Source organism: Anopheles aquasalis, chromosome 2 (assembly GCF_943734665.1).
Source record: "Anopheles aquasalis chromosome 2, idAnoAquaMG_Q_19, whole genome shotgun sequence".
NCBI classification, from domain to species: Eukaryota; Metazoa; Arthropoda; class Insecta; order Diptera; family Culicidae; genus Anopheles; species Anopheles aquasalis.
The window spans coordinates 82,606,071-82,618,146 of NC_064877.1; the positions used below are offsets into that span (position 1 = coordinate 82,606,071).

The 12,076-nt window shown below is 50.0% G+C and overlaps 1 protein-coding gene across 2 annotated transcripts in view; it reads right to left on the minus strand.

Moving 5' to 3' along the window:
* The window catches only part of LOC126571070 (uncharacterized protein DDB_G0271670-like), a 33,874-nt gene extending 21,886 nt beyond the window's left edge, over positions 1-11,988 (minus strand). Inside the window, exons 1-2 of one of the 2 annotated variants that reach the window (XM_050229308.1) lie at positions 11,897-11,988; positions 8,419-8,859 (exon numbers count right to left, since the gene is read on the minus strand). The gene's annotated coding sequence lies outside the window, so the exon portion shown is untranslated. Of the gene's footprint in view, positions 1-8,418; positions 8,860-11,820 lie in introns of both variants that reach the window. The other variant, XM_050229307.1, reaches the window with a different exon arrangement.
* Between the last annotated feature and the right edge of the window lie 88 nt (positions 11,989-12,076).

The following is a 12,076-nucleotide window of genomic DNA, read 5'->3' on the forward strand; positions in this document are numbered from 1 at the left end:
TTGCTGCTGTTCCAGTGCTTCCAGTGCAGTCTTCGTTTCGCCACTTGGTCACCGCACACAGGATAGGGATGAGATGTGATGCGATGAGAGAGAGAGTGTGTGGTGTTGAAGTGTGAAACGTGAGCCGACGAGCTGCACACCTATTCGCCGTGCTTCTGGTCTGTTGTGGCCATTGAATCACGGGGATCATAACGAGAGAAATATTTACAAACACAGGCGCTCCCCTTTGGTGTCACCAGAGGGTGCTCATCTTTTTTTCGCTGGAAAAGCGTGTTCCCTTTGGGATTGCTGAAGGATATTTCCTTTTTTTTTTTTTGCCCTTTCGTTCGCTCGTCGTAAGCTTTAATCTACGATCTCGCGTGTCTTCACGCTTGCAACATATCGTTCTATGTGTTCTGCTTTTCCTCGATAACACATACACATAAATGAAAGTCGTTTAATTGTAATTTCTTTTGGGCAAAACGTTACGTATTCCGTTCTCATTTTCGCACCACGAACGTTTCGATTTCGGGGAAAATTTCGTCGAAAATACCACCGATCGCTTCCGCCAAGCGCTTCTATTCACTTGTCAATCGGAAAACGGGATCATCATGGGTTGCGTTGGTGGCAACATTCGTCTGGCGCCCCACGGAATGTCACTCACTCGCTGTGCCAGCGCTGCGCTATACCGGGCCCAGCGTACCCTGGCTGGTGGGCTAATGAAAATTGAGTTTATTTTTGTGAAAATCTGATTGAATTTCCACGAATCATTGTCGAGCAATGTCTTGGCATGATTGACGCTCACGGAACCGTCCCGCTGGCCCTCCGGATCTCCGGAACCGGAACGGGTCGAAAGCAGTCAGAAAGATGCCACCGATGCCAGGGACTATAACGCGAGTTGAGAGTGTAGGGAAAAGAAAAAAAAAACGAACGGAGAAAACGAAACAAATGCCAGAATGAATGCAAAAGCCAACGCACCACGACAATCGTGCTACATGTTGCGTTGCTGGGGCGCGTTGACTGTCAGGACGACGATAGGACGAAGAGGATCCAATTGTTCGTTCCAAAGGCTCGTTCGGCCTACCGGGTATGTGTGTATGTGTGTGCGAATGTCGGACTGCGCCATGATGGAAATCCAATTTGGAAGCACACGCCATTCGACAAACGGTGCCTCCTGCCTGTCAGCACGGGCCTTCTCGCGTACGTAATTCGATTTCTTGATGCCATTAGCTGGCATTTTCTAATCGAAACATGAATTTACAAGGAAAAAAACCCGCACCAGGAGCTAGGCGAACGTGTGTGTTTCGAGCGACGTACCAGGAACGACACATCGGCAACCTTCAGTGCTTGGAACGATCACGAGCGAATCGAGCGAATGCTCGCACACATCCTCCAATGGACACGCGTGTCCCTTCCCGGAGCTTTTTTTTGTGTCATCCATTAGTCATCATCAACGATGAGACGTGTTTGATGATATTAGACAGCAATTGGCGTGCCATTCGCAAAAGCACCGCAAGAGCAAGAGGGAAGCAACAGCAGCAAAAGCACCTCGATCTGCTTTGTAATCTACTCTACACACGGAAGATCCAATTCGCCGGGGGTTTTTGGGGAGCAAATTGAAACGCGCTGTTCTGCTACACACGGGAATACAACATTTCTGTGGCCGATGCTGGCAACAACACCGGTGGCCATAAAATCCCAGCGCACGAGTAGCTCCTTAAATATCAATTACACATTCACGTTCGGTCGGTGAATTCCCAACTCGAAAACTCTCCCACCCCGCCGGGGGTCGCCGGTTTGACCCCTTAAGCCAGAAGTCTTAAGTAAAAGTCTCTCTGCCTCATCCGGAAGCCTCGCTGCTTCCAGGGGTGGGGATAAGAAACGGGGGGCGTCTACTCTCTGCGATTCAAAGGGCACATCGATCTCTGCCGGACACGTCCGGATCGTAAATTCTCGGCGTACACGCGCCGCCTTCGAGGAACTGGCACTGGCACTCCGAAGGCAGGCATTCCAACTGCGCCTTTTGGTCCCAGGTGAGATGACCGAGCGGAAAAGTTACGCCATCCTCGGCGAGTCACTCCGCTCGGCTTTAGCTTTTGGTGAACTGCGAATTTCGGTTCCCTTTCCGTTCCGTCTTGAACTGTGTTCGTGGCTTTGTGTATGTGTGCCTGTCAAGTTGGTGTGGTTGGAATTTGTAACAGTCTGTTGGTGCTGGGGATGGCCAGTTCAGGCACACGGAAAACGGGCCCAAAAATCGATCGAGTCGATTTGTCGCTGGAACGCGGTCGGAAGAGAAGAGCGATGCTCCCGGGGGTCTCTCATCACTCATCACTCGCCGCAATGCCGCACAGCAACGGCATCGAAGGTAATCTCTTAGCTCGGTTAGGTGTTTTGGAGGGTTTATGAAAATTCCCATTTGAAGCAGTGTGGCGTGGCGTGATAACATACAAGCCCATAAATCCCTCCCGGTGGTACTCGAAGGATATAGAACAGAGATCTTCAACTCATATTAACATGGGTGCCGCAATGAGAAGAATCAACCAGTCCGCGGGCTATTTAATCACAAAATTTAAGATAAAGACAATTCCAAAACTGATCGCCGTGCCGGGAAAACGAAATAATGGAGTTCCGTTGCCAAAACCCGATGATGGAGGCGCCAGGTAACCGATGAAATTGCGTACATTCTGGAATTAGTATGGAAATTTTAAAAAAATCAAAAATTCCAAAGCTCTAAAACCGAAAATTCAGAAATCAAAATTTCAATAATCCAAGGATCTCAAACTGCATTTTGTTGTGACTGTTGAAAGTTTTTGAAAAAATGTTTCTTCATTAAATTTTTCAATACTGCCATTGCAGATGGATCACCAATCTTCAATTCCAACGTATGCATAAAAATAAATTACATAGAAAATTACATAGAACATACAAACAATGGCCAAACTGAATGTATATATACACCGCGGATGTGACAGTCGGCAACAATCACAGTACATGCTGTACTAGATGTTTTCCGCGATTTTTCTACCTGCCCTTTTTCGCTTTTCCTCTACTTTCCAGCGACTGTAATCAGAGAGCACCCTCGGGTGCTAGTGGTTGCCATCATCCAACAGGCATAAAAAAAAGAAAAAAAATCCCGCATTCCACCGGTGGTAGTGTTGAAGTTGAATTTATTGCATTACCATACTTGCAAAGCAAAGGTGAGCTAGTACTTGGAAAATTGAACAAAAAATAGCACGAGACGCACGGACCTGCACTTCAGACCTAACCGTCAGCGCTTCGGTGCGCTGTGGTGGCCTGGTGTGCGCAGCAAGTGGTATAGTCTGCAGTGTGATGGCACTAGACAGACAGCGAACGAACCACTCCAAACACCGCTGCTACGGCATCTACGGTACGTGACATGCCGCCGGGCTACCGTAGCGCGTTCGAGTGCCGCTGTCTCGGTCCAGGCGCCAGCTATATGACTTTCGAGCTTGGAAGCCCGGGAACGCGCAGATTTTACCAACAACTTTCTGAAAGAGGACCTTGCTCCACTCAATAGCTCTCCCTGGGTGCTTTTCCCGTTCCTTGGTACCTTGGCTTTAAGGTAGCACCCCATGTCGCTGAAACTTTGTGCCACACTTCCGATGGGCAACAATGGGCTCCGGCTTTCCTCCTCTCCATCCACCAACAAAAGGCAAGATAACAACGCCGCGGTTGTCTATTCAAATTAAATTTTCCACCACCGTTCACTGTCAGCGTTTTCTCTTTTTCTGTGGCTCGGAACGATTGGTTACGCGAGCAGTTCAGATTCATCATAAATATGGCCACCAAAGGGCGAAAGGGCCGCACCACCTGCCGCTCGCACTGACGCCACCGTGAGAGGCGATTAATTCCGCGCGCGAGTTTTTCTACCGGAAAGATGAAACCCGACGGACCTCTCAATTAATCACGATAAGAAAACTTGACTCCTGAGCGCCTTTTTGGGGGAGGGGGCGCCTCTGTGTTCCGCCATTACCAGAAGCGGCACGAACGGAACTTTTTAAAATTGTATCGAGCGAAACGTGGCCATGGGCTAGCGCTGGCTGGTTGGCATGGCATGGTGCCAATGGCGCGTTTGGTCTCAGTAGCTTAGCTGCGTGAAAAATTCAAGCCAGCGAAGCCTTTTCCGTTGAGCTACGCGGTCACGGCGGCGCCGAATTGCGACGGAAAACTTTCGTGCCCCTTTTTTCGTCGGTGCCCAGCGGCGTTTCAAAGGCTTTTTACTTCAAGTTTTTGTTCCCTTTTTCCCTTAACGAGGCCCGTATTGATTCCGTTTTGTGCCTTATTTTGTGTGCCAGTAGCGGTCACATCGGCGGCAGGTTAAAGTATTTCCAGTAGAGTGATGGTCGCAGGGAAGCACAGGAGCTTTACGATTATAAAACCCCTGGAACTGATAAGCAGCGTGAAAGGCCCGTAATGCTTTCACGCTTTTATTCGCGCGATATTGAAGAAGTGATAAAATATGTCCATCATTTCGCAGAATTTCTCGCTCGAAATTCCTCCACCTCCGTTGAGACGGAGAGAAGAATTGTTTCTGATCTTCTTCTTCTTTCCGGCCAAGATACTTTCCTTTCTGTCAGCGTTATCACCCCTCCAGGGGGTCGGTGGCGCGTATTTCTTTGATTCTGAACAGTGGCAGCGGCAGCAGCAGCATTAGTTCAAACACAATTATTCATCCAGCCAGCAAATCCGCCGACACGCTGATGGTGCTTACTGACGAGCGAACGAACGAATTCAGTGCAAGCGGCAAACGCAGCGAACACTCCTTCATATTTGCGCTTCCGAGCAAATAGGCCTAGTCGCTGGTGCTGGTGCTGGGTGTTGGATGCCCGAGCAGATTACTTCCCGGGAACGGAACTCTCGCAAATCATGATTTATGAGCTGGTTTATCAGATCAATGCTTCATTATGCCACCCAACAATTGCTTCCTTGGTGACGGCAAGGATTCTCGCGTAATCCTCGTTTTTTGGCCTCGGAAAAAGCCCCCTGGAGACCGTGGTCGACGCTTTCGTCTTGGTTTCGTCAGTTCGCGGGAGAAGAGTGTGCTACGAAACAGGACGAATGCTCGCGGCCCGTTGGTTCCCTGAAACGTACGTTTTATCCAATAATAATGAACATATTCTGGAATTCTGGAAAGCGGATGAAGCATTTCTGGATGCTTGGATCGCATTTTCCCGGCCCCTGTTATCGGCTGTTTGCAGTGAACTACTCGGAAGCCCTTATTATAGCAACGATTATTGGACGAAAACAAGTTGTTGTTGCTGGCAGAGGATTTTTTATGCACCTGTCTGTTTACTTGAAAGGACCCAGATGGATTACATACCAAGTTTACTAAATTTCACGAGAAATGGTTCATTTGTGAAATTCCTCAGCTTTCACTGGAAAGCAACAAAAGGTAATCCAGCTCATACTCGTGAAATAAAGACGCGTATGGGTTTTATAGAACATAAATGTGTTAATTATGGATAACAATACATGCATGCTGCATTGTTTGAATATCTAACTAGTGGCCGAGTGGCTGCTCTCCGTGCTCTCCATCGCAAACAAAGCATAGCTTAGCATAGGGAATAGCTTTTCCCTCTCTCAAAACATTGTGGTACGGCACCAGAATTTTCGATAAAAATTACCTCTTTTGTTACAATACTCAACGCCAACAAAAACCTTTTAGCCCAAATCGGAAATTGTGCTTCATCCGTGCAGGGACCAAGTGCAGCGTAACAGCGATCGGAAGGAATCCACCACCGGTAGCTGGATAACGAGACCGAATTTCGAAAAACGAGCTTCCATTGTTGGCGCAGCTCAGCGCGGCGGATGCATTCGTAAACATTCCCTCCATTACATTGCTCGCAGTGAGTGCGAACGTGGTGAATGCGTGTGCAACAGTCCGTTGGCACCGCCACACCACCACCACCCCAGACCGGGTGGTATGCAGCAAACATAACGAGCAGCACCACCAGCCCGAGTGCCGAAATGATCGCCCCACTTCCGGCTGCGCCCGGCGTGGTACTCGACGGTTGTGGTATCCATTAGTGGTGTACGGGTGTTGCAACACCGGTTTCCCCTTCCCTACCAAACCCACCCTCCCATGCACTGGTGCATTCCGGATGGATATGAAGGCGGAAACTCGAGCATTAAAATCCGCCGCTGTCGGAAACCGGAAGCGGGCCCATTTTCAATCGACGGTTAAATGAGCGCAAGGAAGAGTTGGAATGTGGAGGGTGAGTGGCCACTGCACCTCACGAGGGATGGCAAGAAGCAAACAAAACGTGACGGGGAAAAATGTGTTTCCGACCCTCGTGGTGGTGGTGGTGCTGGTGCACGAGAACCATTTTCTACAGACATCGTACACCGTCTTAAGTGCTTCCGGAATGCTGGCACCGACTGGCAGACCGGGTGCAGCGTTTCCACTGCCTGGTGGTTAACAGATAAGCCATGCGGCACCCCTGCACGCAAATTGCATCAGCAAATGCGTCCGCATTGTGTGTATGGCCGCCGGTCGGAGTGTAAGCGAAGTTGAAGTACTGGCAAGTGGATGACGATGTTCCCGTCTGCTGTCCTCGAGTAGATGAAGATGTCTCGGCGGAGTGAAGAACTATTAAAAAGCGGAGCGGTTTTTTGGTGCCCATGATGAGATCCCTTTTTTAGTTGGTGCTGAATACCAAGCAGATGAAGGAATATTGTACAGCTATTCATCTTTTGGTGGATTTGTGTGAGGAATTGTGACAAATGTGTTGTAATGACAACGTGATACGAACTTAAGGTGAATGCAAAGACACATTTTTCGAAGAGGATTTCTTCATTTCTTCGCAAGGTCAACGCAGTTAGACCTTGGACGTCCTTTCTAATAACATAAAAATGTTCATTTTAAACCCTTCTTAAGCACCATCAACTGTCGAATATTTAGTAGAACATTCCTTTAATTCTTTGCGGGTATTCTTATCCATTCCTTTAAACACAAGCGCCCATCTGCCTGCCTGCCCCACCAAGAGTGCGTCATCAGCATCATACCACGGCGCGGGCCGGCGGGCGCTTGCTTGCCGGAGCGATGGATGCTGGAAAAACCAACAGAAAAGGAAACCTCATTTACCGCACGATTCAACGACCGGCCACGATTCGGACTAGCATTCACCCGGACGATAAGCGAGCCACCGTGCGCTGAAACCACATCACGAAGCGGTCGTCTGTTTTTGGTGGGAGGGGAGAGACGGGCGGAATTCGGTAATTTGAAAACGCAACATTCTCGGCCGGACGCACGTTCTCGTCTCTTCTTTTCTCTTCGCAAAAATCGCAATCGAAATCGTGGGCTGCAACTGAAACAAAAGATCTGGAACGGTCAGGAGCATCGTCAGGTAAGGTGAGTCAGGCCCGTTCGCGTGGCATAAGTGGCCACATGGCGAAGGCGCCCATAAAAACCCGCAAGCCATTCGGAGAAAAATGTTTTCAATTTTCTTCAGAACCACCCCCACCTCCCGGCGACTAAATGTCTGCAACTGAACTCGACTCCCGTCGGGTGCCCGTTCGGGGTCGCAACCTCGATGAAGAAGGTCACAGGCGGATGGGCTGTCCATTGGAATCAACCGCGCGCGCCCCCTTGCCCCTCGGGAGAGCCGGACGCACACATCTACATGGGTGACCCGTGGCGTGTGGTCGCTTTTGTGTGATTGTGTGATCTTTGCTTTTAAGCTAGTTCCGTCTGCGGGAAGGAAGGGAACTGGGCACGGGACCGTGACGAGCGACGAGGAAATTGGATATCACGCTCCGGGCTATCGACCGGGACCGGCAGTGGAAAATGGAAAATCCACAAAACATATGCCAAACCCAGTGGACCCTGTGCCACCCCCTGGTGGTGCTGCTGCTGCCCGAATTCGGGGCGCAGCCTTGGCCCTCGTTTCAAGATACGGGCCACGGGAAATAATAGATATTTTAGGATATTTTCCTCTCTCTCTCTTTCTCTCCCTTTCATTTCTCTCTCTCTTTTTCTCTCTGTCTTCCCCTCTCTTTTTGATTTTTTATTCATCTCTCTAATCCAAGTTCAGTTCAAATTTTCCACCCCCGGGTTGAATTTTCCCATCCCGAGTTTCTACTCGCTTCTGAGCAAAGATTATCCGTCATCTGGCACCACAACGGGGGGCCCCACCACTAGCTCGCTCGCTCACCGGTGCACACAAAGGTCAAAGACGAGACTGTCAAAATGCTACAGGACGAAGGAGAAAAAAAATGCTCCCATAATAACTTAATGTTAAAATGCGAAAGCTCGGTAAAGTATCCGTTAATACCGGATGGATACCGCATAATGGGAACAACCGAAGGGAAAAAAGAAACCGAAGGAAAGAGCATTCCAAAATCGGGCCTTGGCCACCGGCAACCGGTCAGCATGGAGAAGGGCGAACGAAAATCCATTCAACCGGTTAACGAACTTACCTTTTCTTCCGCTACTTCTCCTTCTTCCTCTTCTTCGCTTGCTCTTTGTGGTTTCGTTGATTTTCTCGTCGTCTTACGATGCTGGTGACCTTTCGTCCACCTTTATTTTCTTTCTCTTCCTTCTTCTTGTTGTTGGTTCCCCCTCTTCTCCCAGGGACAATTTATCCAACCGGGCGGCTAACGTACGGCGTACGGTATCACCATCAGATCACAATTCAACAATCCAACACACACATGCGCGAACGCACACTAGCACCGGAATAGGTTACCGCGGGAGTTGATCGAGTTTTGCTCGAGATTTTTCACACCGCGTGAACACACAAGTACACACGCACACTAGGAGACCAGAGAGGAACCGGAGGTCACTACACCGATAGCTTCCGCCATAAATTTGATCGCTCCACGCACGACAACGGCCACGACGACGGACTGCTGCATCAACTGGTTGGAACCGATCGGGGTGAAAAAAAGAAAATGAGAAGAATGGACGAAATGATCGAAGCAAGCGGCTGGGACCTTTGCGACCTGATAGATTGCGGTTCAAAGAAAGGGTAAAGTGGAACAGGAAGTAATTAAAAAACAGGAGATACACGATTCACCTGGTTAACACTGGCGCTTGGTATGGCGTTTAGCTACGAATGGACACCGTCGTGTTCTGTTCTTTAACCCATTCCTGGGCCGTTCACACCACGGAAGACGTTTCGAATGTTGCCAAATGTCGGCACCACACAGGCTACTTTATACACCAGCGAACTTAAAGCTGGCACCTTGATCAGTATTTTCAGCGCCTTCTTCACGAATGTGTGTTGCTTTCCACAGAATCCCTTTTTGGCAAGGCCAACCTGATGTAATTTTTAATTTCACTTACTTTTCCCTTTTGTTTTCGTTCGGCGACTCGGTGACTCCCCTGGAGGAGGACAGACAGGATTCACACACCGGACAGACGGTGGTACAACACCAACGCACAACACATGGCACCAACATGGCGCAGCTGCCTAACCATCGGGAGTCATAATCATCGTCAACGCGCAACCCGTGAATGAGTTCAGTGGCACTGGAAAGGATTCCCACAGCGAAAAAGGTTACAAATAGCCGGCATGCTGGCAGGCAGACAGCGTTAGTGGACCTTTGTTATCATCCCCCACTGGGAATGGAATGTTCTCTCTAACCTTTCTCCCTTCCACGCTCATTTTCGCACTCCTCTCTCTCTCTCTCCCCTTTCTTTCGTTCTTTTTTTATGAAAATGTTTCGCGGATGTGTGTCGTGGCGTTTTGGGATTATTTCCCGGGGAAAACCGTGAGTTTCCTTGGCAGTCAACGACTGCTGGTGGCACTCGACAGCCGTACGAAGCTTTGACCTTCGAGCGACTCCATCGAGCGGTACGAGCGGTCTCGGCTAATTGGACACACACGTCTCCTAGGAGCCAAATTTGCCTCTTCTGAGTGGGAAACGTGTCTTCTCCTACCGTAACCACCGTCAATCCGTCGCATACCCAAAAGGATGCGCTGGGATTGAAATGGAATTTGGCACAAATGATGGAAGGAAGATTGTTGCCGTTACGCTGGAAGCACTCGGTGGAGGGACGATAATTTCCTCAAGGTCGCCACTCCCAGTAGAACTGGACTAAAGATAGACAACTAGATGATAGGTACTGGAGCGGACGAACGAGCGGAAAGAAGGGATTCCGCAAACCGAACCGAACAGTCCGCCCTTAAGTGGGGCCCACTTGGGGCCTAGCTTCTCGGAAATCGTAATCGATCCCGCACGAGGATTCAACCCAACAGCCCGAACACCGCGTAACCGTAAAGCTGTCAAACGGCAGCACCGGGATTAGTTATTGTCGGACGATGGGGTTGGCCAGCGACCAGAGACGAAGGGGCCGAACCCTTAATCCAGCCGGTTAAATCCGCTAAGCTTGTGACCAGTGCCGGTGACCACTCAGGCGAGATCAAACATCGAAATGAAAAACTCGGGAATGCCCCCTCAAATCCAACGACTCTCGTTTCGACTTTTGTCTTCAATCAACCCTCGGCTGGGCAGCAACAGCGTCCAACGCTCGGTGCCAGTGATTCAATCAAATTTAAAGAGTTTTTCCCATTAGTTTTCCCGGGAAATGACGGCAGACTCCACGTTCCCCCGGATTTGCCTTTCCCGAACTCAAGTGCCGCACTTTTAAACTTGCACCAGCCGGGCCAGCTAGCGTAGGCGTCCTTGGACCACCTCCCTGGATGGCACGGATGGATAATTTATCAAACCGTTGTTTACATAACAGACGGAGCGAGTCGGTGGAGAGGGGGTTGTGGGGCCACTAGTGGGCAAAACATGAAACCTCAGGATGGCCTAAAGCCTAACGAACGGTGGCCCTGGCGCTGGTTGGCTAGACGGGTGAGGAGGATGCCGGATAATCCTTGGATTTCAGCCCAAAAACCGACGTAGATAACGAACGCAAATGGTGCAATGTGTCTGTGCGTCTGTATGTGTGCGAGGCGACTAATACCAGCGTTCCGGGGAGCAAAGATCGAAAGAAGGGAGAGAGACAGAGAGCGAGAGCATAAGAGAGAAGGATGGAGAGAGAGAGAGAATGATTGGAGACCATCTGAAAGGCCAAAAAGGGGCCACAGCCCCACTGATGGGAGTCGTTCACGGACTCCTCTTCCTCGTTCGGGGTGCCTTTCCGGTGTAGAGACGTGACAGTGACGGTGCTGCTGCTGAAGGATGCTGCTAGCACCGGAAGCGTGCACTGAATGGATGGGTCGTTCGTTCACCATTACAGCTTCACTTCAGGTTTGTGGAGCGAATTTTGTTGGAAACTTTTGGGCCAGCCCTACTTCCGGCACGTGACAGACAGTCTCCGGACACCGGATCCTTCCCTCTGTCCCGTGGTAATGGTCATTTTTGAGTTGGCAGCAGCCGTAATTGAATTTATCCGTTTCACTGTTGCTGGTGCTACTGCTTCCGATGCTGCTGTAGTTGCTTTACTCATCACCTCTCAATGCACATCCGGTTTTTGAACACTTCTTCCTATTGGTTCTTCCAATACAATCAAGCACACGTACATAAACACAGGCACCGCTGGTGCTCACCACAAAACCGTACACTGGAACACAGCACAGTACGGTGGGGCGGTGTAAACACACCGAGCGAGTTTATGTTTGACATTGTAACACTTGCGGTGCAGAAATTTCGCACAACGTCATCCAGCGCGTCCGATTGCCTGATTGCCAATAGCGCTTGTTGATGAGTGATTCAATTATCGCACTTCTCGCGTGATCTTCTGCGTGACCTCTTCATTCGCGGTGCGTATCACATTCGCGTCGTATCACATACACCGATAGGCCCCTAGGAAGCGACACACCCTAGCAGCTGGCCAAGCTCCGTTAGCCAACACCACGAACCACTAACCTTTCGTTTTCGATGCTACGTTATCCTGCTGGCCACTCGAAAACCCACAGAATTCACAGAAACGTCCAGCACAAACCACAAGAACCGCGAGCGCTCTCCGCTCGAAAGGACAAGCGACGATAACGGCGACCACGATAACGACGCGACGAATCGTACCGAAACGGGTCGATTCTCGATGGCTACTGAGCCGCGGTGATTCCGCGCAGCCACCGCTCGATTCGGTGGTCGGTCGAGGCCAACCGGGAGTTCACGCTTC